The sequence below is a fragment of the Salvelinus sp. IW2-2015 genome, linkage group LG3 (assembly GCF_002910315.2).
Source record: "Salvelinus sp. IW2-2015 linkage group LG3, ASM291031v2, whole genome shotgun sequence".
NCBI classification, from domain to species: Eukaryota; Metazoa; Chordata; class Actinopteri; order Salmoniformes; family Salmonidae; genus Salvelinus; species Salvelinus sp. IW2-2015.
In genome coordinates, this window is record NC_036840.1 from 13142986 (window position 1) to 13159599 (window position 16614).

At 43.9% G+C, this 16614-nt stretch overlaps 1 pseudogene; it reads right to left on the minus strand.

The window, feature by feature from the left end:
- Window positions 1–5737: 5737 nt before the first annotated feature.
- LOC111956166 (solute carrier organic anion transporter family member 1C1-like) lies at window positions 5738–12682 on the minus strand (annotated as a pseudogene).
- Window positions 12683–16614: the final 3932 nt, after the last annotated feature.

Below are 16614 nucleotides of genomic sequence, written 5' to 3' on the forward strand. Positions count from 1 at the left end.
GTTGAGTCAGTATGTTGGCAGCGGCCGCTAAATGTTAGTGGTGGCTGTTTAACAGTCTGATGGCCTTGAGATAGAAGCTGTTTTTCAGTCTCTCGGTCCCTGCTTTGATGCACCTGTACTGACCTCGCCTTCTGGATGATAGCGGGGTAACAGGCAGTGGCTTGGTGGTTGTTGTCCTTGATGATCTTTATGGCCTTCCTGTGACATCGGGTGTGTAGGTGTCCTGGAGGGCAGGTAGTTTGCCCCCGGTGATGCGTTCTGCAGACCTCACTACCCTCTGGAGAGCCTTACGGTTGTGGCGGAGCAGTTGCCGTACCAGGCGGTGATACAGCCCGACAGGATGCTCTCGATTGTGCATCTGTAGAAGTTTGTGAGTGCTTTTGGTGACAAGCCAAATTTCTTCAGCCTCCTGAGGTTGAAGACGCTGCTGCGCCTTCTTCACAACGCTGTCTGTGTGGGTGGACCAATTCAGTTTGTCCGTGATGTGTACACCGAGGAACTTAAAACTTCCACCTTCTCCACTACTGACCCGTCGATGTGGATAGGGGGGTGCTCCCTCTGCTGTTTCCTGAAGTCCACAATCATCTCCTTTGTTTTGTTGACGTTGAGTGTGAGTTATTTTCCTGACACCACACGTCTCGTCGTTGTTGGTAATCAAGCCTACCACTGTAGTGTCATCCGCAAACTTGATGATTGAGTTGGAGGCGTGCATGGCCACGCAGTCGTGGGTGAACAGGGAGTACAGAGAGGGCTCAAACGCACCCTTGTGGGGCCCCAGTGTTGAGGATCAGCGGGGTGGAGATTTTGTACCTACCTCCACCACCTGGGGCGGGCCCGTCAGGAAGTCCAGGACCCAGTTGCACAGGGCGGGTCGAGACCCAGGGTCTCGAGCTTGATGACGAGTTTGGAGGGTACTATGGTGTTAAATGCTGAGCTGTAATCGATGAACAGCATTCCACATGGGTATTCCTCTTGTCCAGATGGTTAGCAGTGTGCAGTGTGGTTGCGATTGCGTCGTCTGTGGACCTATTGGGTCGGTAAGCAAATTGGAGTGGGTCTAGGGTGTCCGGTAGGGTGGAGGTGATATGGTCCTTGACTAGTCTCTCAAAGCACTTCATGATGACGGAAGTGAGTGCTACGGGCGGTAGTGTTGTTAGCTCAGTTACCTTAGCTTTCTTGGAACAGGAACAATGGTGGCCCTCTTGAAGCATGTGGGAACAGCAGACTGGGATAAGGATTGATTGAATATGTCCGTAAACACACCAGCCAGCTGGTCTGCGCATGCTCTGAGAGACGCGCTGGGAATGCCGTCTGGGCCTGCAGCCTTGCGAGGGTTAACACGTTTAAATGTTTTACTCACCTCGGCTGCAGTGAAGGAGAGCCGCAGTTTTGTAGGGGCCGTGTCAGTGGCACTGTATTGTCCTCAAAGCGAGCAAAAAAGTTGTTTAGCCTGTCTGGGAGCAAGACATCCTGGTCCGCGACGGGGCTGGTTTTCTTTTGTAATCCGTGATTGACTGTAGACCCTGCCACATACCTCTTGTGTCTGAGCTGTTGAATTGCGACTCGATTTTGTCTCTGTACTGGGACTTAGCCTGTTTGATTGCCTTGCGGAGAGAATAGCTACACGTGTTTGTATTCGGTCATGCTTCCGGTCACCTTGCCCTGGTTAAAAGCAGTGGTTGCCGCTTTCAGTTTCACGCGAATGCTGCCGTCAATCCACGGTTTCTGGTTTGGGAATGTTTTAATCGTTGCTGTGGGTACGACATCGTCAATGCACTTCCTAATGAACTCGCTCACCGATCAGCATATCGTCGAATATTGTTGTTGGACGCGATGCGAACATATTCCAATCCGCGTGATCGAAGCAGTCTTGAAGCGTGGATTCAGATTGGTCGGACCAGCGTTGAACAGACCTGAGCGCGGGAGCTTGTTGTTTGAGTTTCTGTTTGTAGGCTGGAATCAACAAAATGGAGTCGTGGTCAGCTTTTCCGAAAGGGGGCGGGGGAGGCCTTATATGCGTCGCGGAAATTAGTATAAACAATGATCTATGGTTTTTCCAGCCCTGGTAGCACAATCGATATGCTGATAGAATTTAGGGAGTTTTGTTTTTAGATTAGCCTTGTTAAAATCCCCAGCTACGATGAATGCAGCCTCAGGGTGTGTGGTTTCCAGTTTACAAAGAGTCAGATAAAGTTCGTTCAGGGCCATCGATGTGTCTGCTTGGGGGGAATATATACGGCTGTGATTATGATTGAAGAGAATTCCCTTGGTAGATAATGCGGTCGACATTTGATTGTGAGGAGTTCTAGATCAGGTGAACAGAATGACTTGAGTTCCTGTGTGTTGTTATGATGATCACACCACTTCTCGTTAATCATAAGGCATACCCCCCCGCCCCTCTTCTTACCGAAAGAGTTTGTTTCTGTCGGCGCGATGCATGAAAAACCAGCTGGCTGCACCGACTCCGTTAGCGTCCCTTGAGTTAGCCATGTTTCCTGAAGCAGAGCACGTTGCAATCCCTGATGTCTCTCTGGAATGCTACCCGTGCTCGGATTTCATCAACCTTATTGTCAAGAGACTGGACATTGGCGATAGTATGCTAGGGAGTGGAGCGCGATGTGCCCGTCTCCGAAGCCTGACCACGAGACCGCCTCGTTTGCCCCTTTTTCGGCGTCGCACAGGGTCGCCGGCTGGGATCAGATCCATTGTATTGGGTGGAAGGCAAAACACTGGATCCAGTTTCGGGAAAGTCATATTCCTGGTAGGAACGATGATGAGTTGACGTTAATCGTATATTCAGTAGTTCCTCCCGACTGTATGTAATGAAACCTAAGATTACCTGGGGTACCGATGTAAGAAATAACACATAAAAAAACAGAATACTGCATATTTTCCAAGGAACGCGAAGCGAGGCGGCCATCTCTTTTCGGCGCCGGAAGTTAAATACCAGAAGCTTCTAAGGCCATGACATCATTTTCTGGAATTTTACAAGCTGTTTAAATCAGTCAATTTAGTGTATGTAAACTTCTGACCCACTGGAATTGTGATAAAGCGAATTATAAGTGAAATAATCTGTCTGTAAACAATTATTGGAAAAATTACTTGTGTCATGCACAAAGTAGATGTCCTTACCGACTTGGTTTTACTTTTGTAGTCCATGATTGTCTGTAGTCCCTGCCATATACGTCTCGTGTCTGAGCCATTGAATTGCGACTCCCCTTTATCTCTATACTGGCGTTTAGCTTGTTTGATTGCCTTGCGGAGTGAATAACTACGCTGTTTATATTCTGCCATATTACCAGTCACCTTGACATGGTTGCGAATGCTACCATCCATCCACGGTTTCTGGTAGTAGTAGGATCTCAATGTTACCTCCTTTGTTTGGTAGTGCAGCATGCTCAATGCCTGTGTATTGAGGGAGGAGATAGGATGGTTAGCTTCAACAAAGTGACCTGCTACTGGATAGTCAATGTTCTTACACCTGATTGAGCTGTGGTGTTCAGCTATGCATTGTTTTAATTTTATTTTTGTTTGTCCTACACAGGCTTTCCCACATGAGCAGGTTATGAGATAGATTACTCCCTTTGTCTTGCGTGAGATGATACCCCTAACAGGGATTGTTCAACCTGTATGTGGGTGTCTGAAGAAGGATGTTTTATAGTGCTATTGCAATGTCGGCATGAGCCACATTTGTAGTTCCCATTTGGAATGGGTATCAAGAGTGTCTGAGTGGGCAGGTTAGATCTCACCAAGCTATCTCCAATATTGCGCCCACGCTTATAGACCACCAGTGGGGGTTCCTTGAAGAGGTGTGTGATTGTTTTTTGTCTGATTGCAGAATATGCCCGTGTTTTTTCAGGATTTCTTTAATTTTCTCCGAACACTTGGTGCAAAAGACTGTTGCATTGTTTTTCTTCTTTGGTTGAGTTTTTAGCAATTCCTCTCCTGGTTTTTGAGATATTTTTTATCATTGCAGCATCAAGAGGTTTGTCCTTGTAGCCTCTTGTTTTTTATTTATCTGTAATTTTTTTAGCATTGTTGTCAAAATCTGTCTGGTGGCCACAGTTTTGTTTAACCCTGCATTACTGCCATTCTACAGTGTGAGAGATGAGGTCTCATGCTGGGAGGAAGTGTGCATCACCAGAGGACATCGCACCCTGATTCCAGAGGTCCTGAAAGTGCAAGTGCTTCGCATGGCATATGAGGGGCACCTGGGCATCGTTAAGGGGAAGCAAAGGTGCAGGGACATGGTCTGGCAGCGAAATATTGACAGTGATATTGAGGCCCTTGTGAAGGACTGCACAGCTTGCCCGATGAGTGGGAAATCAGGCAGAACCACTCATGCACCCCTGACACCAATGGAATGGCCAAAGGCTCCCTGGTGTAACCAGACACTTCTTGGGTTGTCACACTGTAGGAAGTATTGGATGAGCAGGGGGAAGGAGAATAACTAACCTTAACCATAAACCTAACCTTAACATTACTGTATTTACAGTGCTTTCAGAAAGTATTCATACCCCTTGACTTATTACACATTTTGTTGTGTTACAGCCTGAATTCAAAATTGATTCATTTATATATATTTTTTAACCTATCTACACACAATACCCCATTATGACTAAGTGAAAACGTGTTTGTAGACATTTTTGCTAATTTATTGAAAATGAAATACAGAAATATCTCATTTACAAAGGTATTCACACCCCTGAGTGAATACTTTGTAGAGGCCTTTTTGGTAGCGATTACAGCTGTCTTTTTGGGTAAGTCTCTAAGAGCTTTCCACACCTGGATTGTGCAACATTTGCCCATTATTCTTTATTTTCAAATTGGTTGTTGATCATTACTAGACAACCATTTCCAGGACATGCCACTCGGGAACATTCACTGTCTTCTTGGTAAGCAACTCCAGTGTAGATTTGGCCTTATGTTTTAGGTTATTGTCCTGCTGAAAGGTGAATTCATCTCTCAGTGTCTGGTGGAAAGCATTCCCGCTAAGATTTTGCCTGTGCTTAGCGCCGTTATGTTATTTTTTTATCCTGAAAAACACCCCAGTCCTTAATAATTACAAGCATAACCATAACATGATACAGCCACCACTTTGCTTGAAAATATGGAGAGTGGTACTCAGTAATGTGTTTTATTCGATTTGCCCCAAACATAACACTTTGTATTCAGAACAAAAAGTGAATTGCTTTTCCACATTTTTTGCAGTATTACTTTAGTGCCTTGTTGCAAACAGGATGCATGTTTTTGAATATTTTTATTCTGTACAGGCTTCCTTCTTTTCACTCTGTCAATTAGGTTAGTATTGTGGAATAACTACAATGTTGTTGATCCGTCCTCAGTTTCCTCCTATCACAGCCATTCAATTCTGTAATTGGACTCATGGTGAAATCCTTGAGCGGTTTGTTTTTCGGATTATAATTCCACTTTGACATTATGGGGTATTGTGTGAAGGCCAGTGACACAAAATCTCAATCATCAATTTTAAATTCAGGCTATAACACAAGAAAATGTGGAAAGAGTCAAGGGGTGTGAATACTTTCCGATAGCACTGTATATAGCATGAACTGCAGTTGTTCTTTTATTGTGTTACTTTATCATTTTTTACTTTAGTAAATATTTTCTTAACTCTTCTTGAACTGCACTGTTGGTTAAGGGCTTGTAAGTAAGCATTTCACGGTAAGGTCTGCACTTGTTGTATTCGGCGCATGTGACAAATAAAGTTTGATTTGATTTACCCTTGATAGGACATGGTGAGGCCAGCCACCTCTGAGTTGTCACACTGTAGGAAGTACTGGATGAGCAGGAGGCAGAAGGAGAGGAAGAGTCGGGCTGCTCCCAGAACGCTCAGCTTGAACCGCTTCATCACAAAGCCTCCCACAATGATCCCAATTGCCACCGCAGGCAGGTTCATTAAAACTAGACAGACAAGTCAAGTTTGTAGTACTTTATTGTCCTAAAAGCAGTGAAATCATTTGCCATGCATCACATTTTAAAACCACATGCAACATTAAAAACATTAAATACAACAGGCTAAATTGAAAGATTTGTAATAACGGTCAGGAAAGTAGTTGAATATATTTAGTTAGGAAGCATAGATTGATAAATGTGTTATAGCATGATTTATAATGTCTAGCACGTGTAAAACTAATGCATAGCAGAGTATTGTAAAAACACTTACAGTATGTTACTGCTGAGTGTAAATTGTGTGGGAAAAGTGTTGCATGACAGTCATGTACAGTATGAGCTAGATACTCATTGACAAGTGGTGGTGAGTAATCAGGTTAGCCACTGTACTATCTAATAACAGTACAGAGTGCTCTTTCAGTTTAAAGTTGCCGCCCACACACACACACACACACTACTGACTTTTAGTCATAATTATCTCTGTTAATCTCAAGCACATGTTCTTTCAATGACAACATTGTTTTGGCTTTCTTCTGAATGAAGGAGAGAAAAAGTGTCTGTGTGTGTGTGTGTGTGTGTGTGTGTATATACACACTGCTCAAAAAAATAAAGGGAACACTTAAACAACACAATGTAACTCCAAGTCAATCACACTTCTGTGAAATCAAACTGTCCACTTAGGAAGCAACACTGATTGACAATAAATTTCATATGCTGTTGTGCAAATGGAATAGACAACAGGTGGAAATTATAGGCAATTAGCAAGACACCCCCAATAAAGGAGTGGTTCTGCAGGTGGTGACCACAGACCACTTCTCAGTTCCTATGCTTCCTGGCTGATGTTTTGGTCACTTTTGAATGCTGGCGGTGGCTCAGGTAGTGGCTCAGGTAGTGCAGCTCATCCAGGATGGCACATCAATGCGAGCTGTGGCAAGAAGGTTTGCTGTGTCTGTAAGCGTAGTGTCCAGAGCATGGAGGCGCTACCAGGAGGCAGGCCAGTACATCAGGAGGTGGGGGTTGTGCTTACAACCCAACACCGTGCAGGACGTTTGGCATTTGCCAGAGAACACCAAGATTGGCAAATTCGCCACTGGCGCCCTGTGCTCTTCACAGATGAAAGCAGGTTCACACTGAGCACATGTGACAGACGTGACAGAGTCGGAGACGCCGTGGAGACGTTCTGCTGCGCTGCAACATCCTCCAGCATGACCGGTTTGGCGGTGGGTCAGTCATGGTGTGGGGTGGCATTTCTTTGGGTGCCGCACAGACCTCCATGTGCTCGCCAGAGGTAGCCTGACTGCCATTAGGTACCGAGATAAGATCCTCAGACCCCTTGTGAGACCATATGCTGGTGCGGTTGGCCCTGGGTTCCTACTAATGCAAGACAATGCTAGACCTCATGTGGCTGGAGTGTGTCAGCAGTTCCTGCAAGAGGAAGGCATTGATGCTATGGACTGGCCCGCCCGTTCCCCAGACTGAATCCAATTGAGCACATCTGGGACATCATGTCTCGCTCCATCCACCAACGCCACGTTGCACCACAGACTGTCCAGGAGTTGGCGGTTGCTTTAGTCCAGGTCTGGGAGGAGATCCCTCAGGAGCCATCCTCCACCTCATCAGGCGCAATGCCCAGGCGTTGTAGGGAGATCATACAGGCACGTGGAGGCCACACACACTACTGAGCCTCATTTTGACTTGTTTTAAGGACATTACATCAAAGTTGGATCAGCCTGTAGTGTGGTTTTCCACTTTAATTTTGAGTGTGACTCCAAATCCAGACCTCCATGGGTTGATACATTTGATTTCCATTGATAATTTTTGTGTGATTTTGTTGTCAGCACATTCAAGTATGTAAAGAAAAAAGTATTTAATAAGAATATTTAATTCCTTCAGATCTAGGATGTGTTATTTTAGTGTTCCCTTTATTTTTTTGAGCAGTGTATATATATATATGTGCCTCCTGTACTGTAGCCTACCTATAAAGAAGATTGCTTTGGAGGGAGACTGCCCGTAGACTTGCTCCATGAACTTGGGTTTGAAGGTGATCATCCCTATGAAGTCGTTGACTGTCACCAGGGACATCAGAATGATCAGCAGGTAGACTTTGCTGCTGAACAGCCTTTTCAAGGATGGCCCAAAATCTGGAAATAACAATAAATAACACAATTCAGAAAGAATTCAAAAATACATACTGTAATATTCAGTAGCAAAACAGTCTGCAACCAACCATACACAAGCAACTACCCTCACATGACTTAGCAACATCATAGAAGTGAATTATCTTCAGATTCAACCCAAATAGAATGATTAACGAATTAGTAACTAATAAAATGAAGCAAATGCAACATGATTATTAGTAACACATATTCCGCCATAAATACAATATTGATGTGCACATATAAATACAACCCAGCTTACATAAAATAGACAATGTATGATTTGTTAATTCAAGGGTCTGTGACCTAAATCCACAGAGCCAATGTCCACATAGATCTTGGCACAGAAGGATCCAAACAGGAAGTCAAATACGGGCCTCAGGATGCCAACAGTCTGTAAACAAGGGAGGCAGAGAAGACAGAGAGAGTTGTTCAGATACAGTTCAAGCAGCAAGCAACAGAAAAGACAATAGATTTAACTGAAATCAGTCCAGTAGTTTGGCCAGATTCGTTTGTCATGTGGTTTGCTGTAGCTGATACATCTAAATCAGTTACCGGTATTTGTAGGATGGCAGATTTTGATATGGAATGCCTGAAGAGGTTGTTTCTAACCAAGGTTTACATGATTTGCCAGACTAAAATACAGTTTGATACAAATCAAGTAACAGCTCAAATTGTAATGTGGTAGGTGTTGGGTGAAGTTGCCCCAAGATGCTGATCTTGGGTCAGTTTTCATTTCCCCCACTAAGCTTAGGATTGAGGAGGGGAAGTTGTTCCTAGACCTGCGTCTAGGTGAAACTTCAACCGGGAGCAATGTGGTTTAAAAAGAGGTTTACTATCCAATGTTGATATGGTACACCTGAAAGTGTTTTTTACTAACCAAGGTAGATGGCAGTGTTCTCCTTTCTGGCGTAGTCGTCCAGATAGGACACTCTACAAGGCATGACAGGGGTCTCACCAATCCCACACAGGATGTTACCCAGGAATACATAGATCCACATGGACGAGCCTGCCTCCTTCTCACACACTGTGGGAACACCATTTCTGTTTAGAACACGGTTTCTTAATCCTGATCCTGGGGACCCAAAGGGGTGCACATTTTGGTTTTTGCCCTAACAATAAGACACTTGTTTCAACTAATCCACTCATCAGTCAGGTGTGTTAGGGCTAGGACAAAAACAAAAAAGTACACCATTTTGGGTTCCTAGAACCAGGATTCTGAAAAAAATGGCTTATACAACTAGGATAGGATCAACTTAAGGGTAAAATGGTCTTGAATACAAAGTGCTGCTCTATAAAAAATACCTTGTGGCAAACAATTTTTTATTTTACCCCCTTTTTTGTGATATCCAATTGAGATCTTGTCTTATCGCTGCAACTCCCAAACGGGCTCAGGAGAGGCGAAGGTCGAGTCATGCATCCTCCGAAACGTGACCTGCCAAACCGCGCTTCTTAACACCCGCCCGTTTAACCCGGACGCAAGCCACACCAATGTGTCAGAGGAAACACTGTTTAACTGACGACCGAAGATAGCCTGCAGGCGCACGGCCCACCACAAGAGCACGATGAGACAAGTAAAGCCCCTCCGGCCAAACCCTCCCCTAACAATGCTGGGCCAAATTGTGCACCGCCCTATGGGACTCCCAGTTGTGACACAGCCTGGAATCGAACCTGGGTCTGTAGTGATACCTCAAGCACTGTGATGCAGTGCCTAAAACCACTGCAATACTCAGGAGAGTATTGCAGTGGTTTTAGGCACTGCATCCCTGTGGCAAGCTTTTAACCTGTGGCACACCATTTATCTGAGATTGGCGCAGTGGAGGCTGGTGGGAGGAATTATACAGTGGTGGGCTCATTGTAGTGGCTGGAATGGAATTAATGGACCGGAGTCAAACGTGGTTTCCATATGTTTGATACCGCTCCATTTAGTCCATTCCATGTATTCCATTGAGCCCGTCCTCCTATAGCCCCTCCCACTAGCCTCATCTGGTTTGGCGGTAATACTGTATCAACACGAAAATTCATAGGAATAATATATTGTTCAAGGTACCCAGATGCAGCCAGACTCGGATGCTGCTGTGATGGTGATTGACTCGTTACCTGCTTTACTCGCAGCTGTAGCCTGATCATTTATGACCAGATGACTCGTGTTGGATCGACAAGGCAGAATACTCTGTAGTGTTTTCCTCAGGTATATGTGACAGGGTTGTTTCATACATACCTGAATGGGAAAGAAATGAAATGTATGTTTCCTCTATAAAGTGATACGGTGGTTTTGAGATGTTTTGAGATACCCCATATCCCTTTTTCATACCCAAGCATTTCTTTGTTGTTTTTTGTACCACTTCTTAAAGAAGTGTTAAGATTTTCTTTCAAATCTTTATTGTCACGCCTTATGTTTACTTACATGTATATACTATGCACAAATATACATAGTCTAGAGACAATAAACCAAATAAGAGGTAGACTTACTGTCCCTGGAAGAAGTGTGGCAGAGCGGTGAGGAAGGCCCCAGCAGCCATGATGAGACAGACAATCCCTATCAGTCTGGGCCTGTGGAGCTTCGCCCCAAAGTAACTCACAGATGCTATCACCAGCAGGTTACCTGGCAGGAGAGAGAACAGACAACCATGGTATAGCCAATGAGTAATGTTTATGGAGCTAAAGTTAGAAGGCAAAACCTCACAGGGCACAGGATTTTACTGTTCAGAATCAAATCAACCCCAATACTTCTTGGATTGTATATCTGAAAGGATTGTGAGCAAAATGTTGAAAATTCCACCTAGCCCATCACAGGGCTTTAACCTTTAACCTTTAACCTTATTTGTCCCAGAGGAATGTTGGTTGTGCAGCAAGACCACACATAAAAATACAAAAAAAATAACATGGTATGGTTAGGTGGAGCCCTATAACTGCACTGCTTACACACTTTCAGATGTTCAGGACAAGTATATAGGGCTAGGGGCCAGGGTTTGATGTCCTCCTGAAGAACAATAAACATCATCTGTTGATTTCGGGCCCTGGGCAAACAAGGCCTTAGGACTAAGTACTTAGGAAATTAGGCCTACCCATCTCAAAGCTGCCATCGATGACTCCTATGAGTGAGCTGGGGATGTCGAAGCGTCTCTCTATCTGGGTGATAGAACTCTTCATGTAGCTTCCCCACAAAGGCTTTGGCGAAATACACAAAGGACAGGGAAACCAGGAGCAGCTGTGAAAATGAACACAAAGCAGAGTTCGATGAAGGCAATGTCCCTAGAGTCTAGACGTTGATCTGAGGCCAGATTTGTGTTGCCCAGACTATGGTTAGTTTTGGGAAGGGTAAACTGATATCCTAAATCTACCCAGAGGGGTCAGGAAAACATGAGTATGGTTTGTTTGACACCACCTTCCCTGTCCTACATTCAGTTGACTGTTAGTGAGACAGAACATCTACTGTAGTTCAAGACAACGAGTAATACCCAGACACAGAAAACAAAACTCTGACCCATTTTCATCCAGCCATGTGCTCATGTCGCCTGAGTTATGGAGTCACAACAAACAAAGGTTATCGACCATCATAACAGTCAGTTCTAGGGAATAATTTGTGTACACATCTGTAAGTGAATGTATGTGTGTGTACAGTATGTATGGCTGAATAAATACAAACACTGTGTTTCAACAAAATGTTTAGGTTGAAAAACTGCTTTGTCATTTTACAGATCTGGCTGTTGAATGACACACCAAAAGAATTTACTCTTGTATCTGCCCCCTCCTCTCCACCCCTTCTACCTATTCACCTATTTACATATTTGGCCTCCCTCCCCTTCAGTTCCTTCAGTTCAGATATACAGGTAGTTAAGAGTTTGTTTGCTCTTTTATTAGTCAATCTGCCATTGGTGTTTTTTTTGTAAAATACTGAAACTGAGCTGTAAAGAGAATAAACGATTAAAAGCTGTCGGTAAAGGACTGGGTCAGAGGCTATCCATGGACTAGGTTTACAGAATCACTGTAATCCCATTTGCCATAGTCAACAGCAGCACATATAAAAGCCAGGCGGCCTTTTAAAACTTAACTTACTTAGTCGTCTTCCTTCCTATGTGGAACATAAGGCTTCCACAAGATAATGCCACTATTCCCTAGCTTCTGCCTGTCTGGCCAGTACTTCAATCAGACTTATTTCATCTTATTTAACCTTTAATTTTCTCTTTCCAGGATACGTATTTTTCAAGAGACACCAGATAGTTCTCCTTGCAAGTTCTGTGTGGACCACTATTAAGTTGCAAATGTACTGTTTCTCATCATCATCTACTAGGAGGCATACATCCTTACTAAACTGAATGCCCTGATGATGCAACGAGTACCAGCTAGTTACCATCACAGAGATTCAGGGTGATGATATTATGAATTATAACGCCAACCTTCAGTTCGGAGCAGCAAAGCTCCCAGGGTGCCTTAGTTTCAACACTCATGATGACCTCCGCAGTTGACACAGGTAAATGTAGAGGGAACCAGCGGACCTAAAGACAGACGGCAAGATCCGAGGTTGACCACTGCGATTATCAAAACCTGGAGAACCTCGTTTTCTCAGGTACAACAAATGTCATTGCAGCTATGCAGATTAAGAATTAAATCATATTTTTATCCTCCTGTTGCTCTAGTCGTTATACAAATGATCAAACAAATCAGTCAACATACTGTGGGCAACACTATCTAACACAAGGAATGTTGTGAAATACAATATATTGATTTTTTTTTTTTAAATACGTTTTTACCAGTTCAGCAGCAGAGGTCCAATGAGGAGATGGAGAGATGTGTTAGAGTGGCAGAGGATTTCACTGACTGGACTTTGGTCAAAGAGCAAACCTTGATCTCAAAGAGGTATTATAACACAGGTAGTTTGGATCCTGGATGTTGATTCGCTGAAACGATAACATCCATTCTACAGTAGTCAGTAACCGCAGGCCACCACTCGCGAACTCTTTGATCATGTCAACATGCAGGTCTTCCCCTAAAAAACATGAGTGTCCATGAGAGAGGTAGGACCCATCCATAGGTATCCTGGAGAAGAGAGTCCACAAGGTTCACGGAACACTATGGCACAGATGCAAAACACAATTATACACACATACGCTCACACATTTACACACACACAACCGCTGTACTCATGGAGAGAATATCATATGAGACTCCGTGATACACTGTAAATCCTCTCCTTGAGTCCTACTACTAAAAACAACGTATTTTACAAGCCTGTCATGTAGAGTTAAAGTATAAATCTTCTACAGACTTGCAGTGATTAAGGTGCTTTTTCCTCCCTCATGAAACTCATGAATGCCGGCCGAGACCATGAGGCAATGGTGGGCTTTCGGTTTCTCTCCATCTAAAACCAGAAATAAATCATTCTATATAACAAACTGGCTTTATTTACAAATTAGTAATGATGTCTCACCCCATGTTCAAGAATGGCCTTTTTCTTGCTTACTTTAGGTTATTTGAAAACGAAAGCGTCTCCAAAATATAGTTATTTTTTAAACGTATTATTATTAAATAATTTAGAATTATATAAAAGCCCCTTAGATATTCTCACAGATGTATTATTTATCCTGTTTTTCACAAGCAGAGCAGGCTGTGAATTCTGCAAACAACGTTTCTAGGGTAGGCTATTAGCAGGACTCCCGGCTCCCGAGTGGCGCACAGTGGGATTGCCTTGCAGTTCTCCAGCTTTAGTCACTGAGATAGCGGTGGGCGCACGAGGTTCAAGGCACGAGGGCAGGGGGCACGGGACAGAACGCAGCGCACAGAAGACAGACCTACGTAGCTCATGGGGAAGGGAGGAGGATAAAGGGGGAGGGGGGTGGACACCCACCCCACCCCACTGGGGAGCACAGAGCAACACTTTAAGGGGCATTGCACTAATAATGGCGCCGACTAGGGAAACGTTCCCGCTGTTCTTAGTGCCTGTCTGCACGTTCAAACTAAAACAATGTAACTAATAATGGCGTGAAAAATGCCCCTTATATATGAATTCGGGATTTAAATGTTTGTTAAATGTTTTGTTAAATGGATTTAACAAAAAATGACACATTTGTAAATCCCAAACTCTAAAAGGTAGATACAAATTATTTGTGACATTGTGGTTACAATAAATAGTGTAAACAAGGTGTAAACAAGATGCTGGGTTTTTATTTACAGTACTGATGGACAGTTGGAGGCATTTTGAAAACAGATTTTCAAACACTTGTTTTGCACAATTGTACTGTAGTACTATAGCAGGTGTAGCCCTATTAGCAGGACAATACTCGTTATAGCCTGGCTACTGTAGGTGTGAAAATCCCCTAACTTCAATGTATTCTATGATTAAGTACTCTAAAGTGTTACATTTCTAACTCAAAACAGCAGTACAGTATTTCTTCATCAACATCTTTATGCTTTCGTTACTAAAATAACGAGAAAAAAGACATTATACAATGCATTTTAGTTGTATTTCCACCCAGCTTGTAAAGGCAGCCTTCCCTCTCTTCACGAGAAGAGAGGGTGTAACAGGGATCGGACCAACACGCAGCGTAGCCAGTGCTCAACATGTTTAATTACAAACGAATACTGTGAACACTTACAACAATTACAAAATAACAAATGTGGCAAACCGATACAGCCCTATCTGGTGCAGAGAAAACACAGAGACAGGAAACAACCACCCACAAAATCCCAACACAAAACAAGCCACCTATATATGATTCCCAATCAGAGACAACACAAAACATCTGCCTCTGATTGAGAACCATATTAGGCCAAACATAGAAACAGACAAACTAGACACACAACATAGAATGCCCACCCAGCTCACGTCCTGACCAACACTAAAACAAGCACAACACACAATAACTATGGTCAGAACGTGACACAGCTCCATGACCACGGGTAAAACCTTGCTGAGATGATCAATGCATTTGATACGCCAAAGCGTATTGATGGCCTTGAACAGTTCATCTTTGCTTACGGATTGATGTTTTCTGTCACAGCCTGATCTGTTTCACCTGTCTTTGTGATTGTCTCCACCCCCCTCCAGGTGTCGCCCATCTTCCTCGTTATTCCCTGTGTATTTATACCTGTGTTTTCTGTCTGTCTGTGCCAGTTCGTCTTGTTTGTTCAAGTCAACCAGTGGTTTGTGTCTCAGTGCCTGCGGTTTCCCAATTTCGCTTTTCTCGCCCTCCTGGTTTTGAACTTTGCCTGTCCCTGACCACTCTGCCTGTCCCTGACCACTCTGCTTGTCCCTGACCACTCTGCCTGTCCCTGTTCAAAAAGTTATCAAATTGTGTTTTTTCCCCCCTCATCATTCTACACATAATACCCCATAATGAACATGGCTGTAATGTAACAAAATGTGGAAAAAGTCAAGGGGTCTGAATACTTTCTGAAGGCACTGTATATTAAAGCAATAAGGCAAAAGGGGGTGTGGTATATGGCCAATATACCAAGGCTAAGGGCTGTTCTTAGGCACGACGCATCGCGGAATAACTGGACACAGTCCTTAGCCGTGGTTTATTGGCCATACTGTATAGCACAACCCCCAAGGTGCCTTATTGCTATTATAAACTGGTTACCAATGTAATTAGAGCAATAAAAATAATTGTTCTGTCATACCTGTTGTATACAGTCTGATATACCACGGCTGTCACCCAATCAGCATTCTGGGCTCGAACCACCCAGTTTATAAATTATATAATTATTATATTATTGTCACTTTTATGTCCAGCAGGAATAGAGTTAACCCACATACGTGATTGCTACGGGTTGGTAGTGATTTAGGAAGGTTATGTCAGTGGTCTTTGGAGCAGGGACTGTGGTGGTCTGGTTGAAACATGTTGGTATTACAGACTCAGTCAGAGGCAGGTTGAAAATGTCAGTGAAGACACTTGCCAGTTGGTCAGCGCATGCTCGGAGTAAACGTCCTGTCCAGTCTGGCCCTGCGGCCTTGTGAATGTTGACCTGTTTAAAGGTCATACTCACATCGGCTACGGAGAGCATGATCACACAGATGTCACGAAGAGCTTATGCTCTCATGCATGTTTCAGTGTTACTTGCCTCGAAGCGAGCATAGAAGTAATTTAGCTCGTCTGGTAGGCTCGTGTCACTTGGCAGCTCACGGCTGTGCTTCCCTTTGCAGTCTGTAATAGTTTGCAAGCCCTGCCACATCCGACGAGCACCGGAGCCGGTGTAGTACGATTCAATCTTAGTCCTGTATTGACGCTTTGCCCGTTTGACGGTTCATCAGAGGGCATAGAGGGATTTATTATAAGCTTCCGGGTTAGAGTCCCACTCCTTGAAAGAGGCAGCTCTACCCTTTAGCTCAGTAAGGATGTTGCCTGCAATCCATGGCTTCTGGTTGCGTTATGTGCTTACAGTCACTGTGGGGACAACGTCATTGATGCACTTATTGATGAAGCCAGTGACTGATGTGGTGTATTCCTCAATGCCATCGGAACAATCCCAGAACATATTCCAGTCTGTGCTAGCAAAACAGTCCTGTAGCTTAGCATCGGCTTCACTTGACCACTTTTTTTATTGA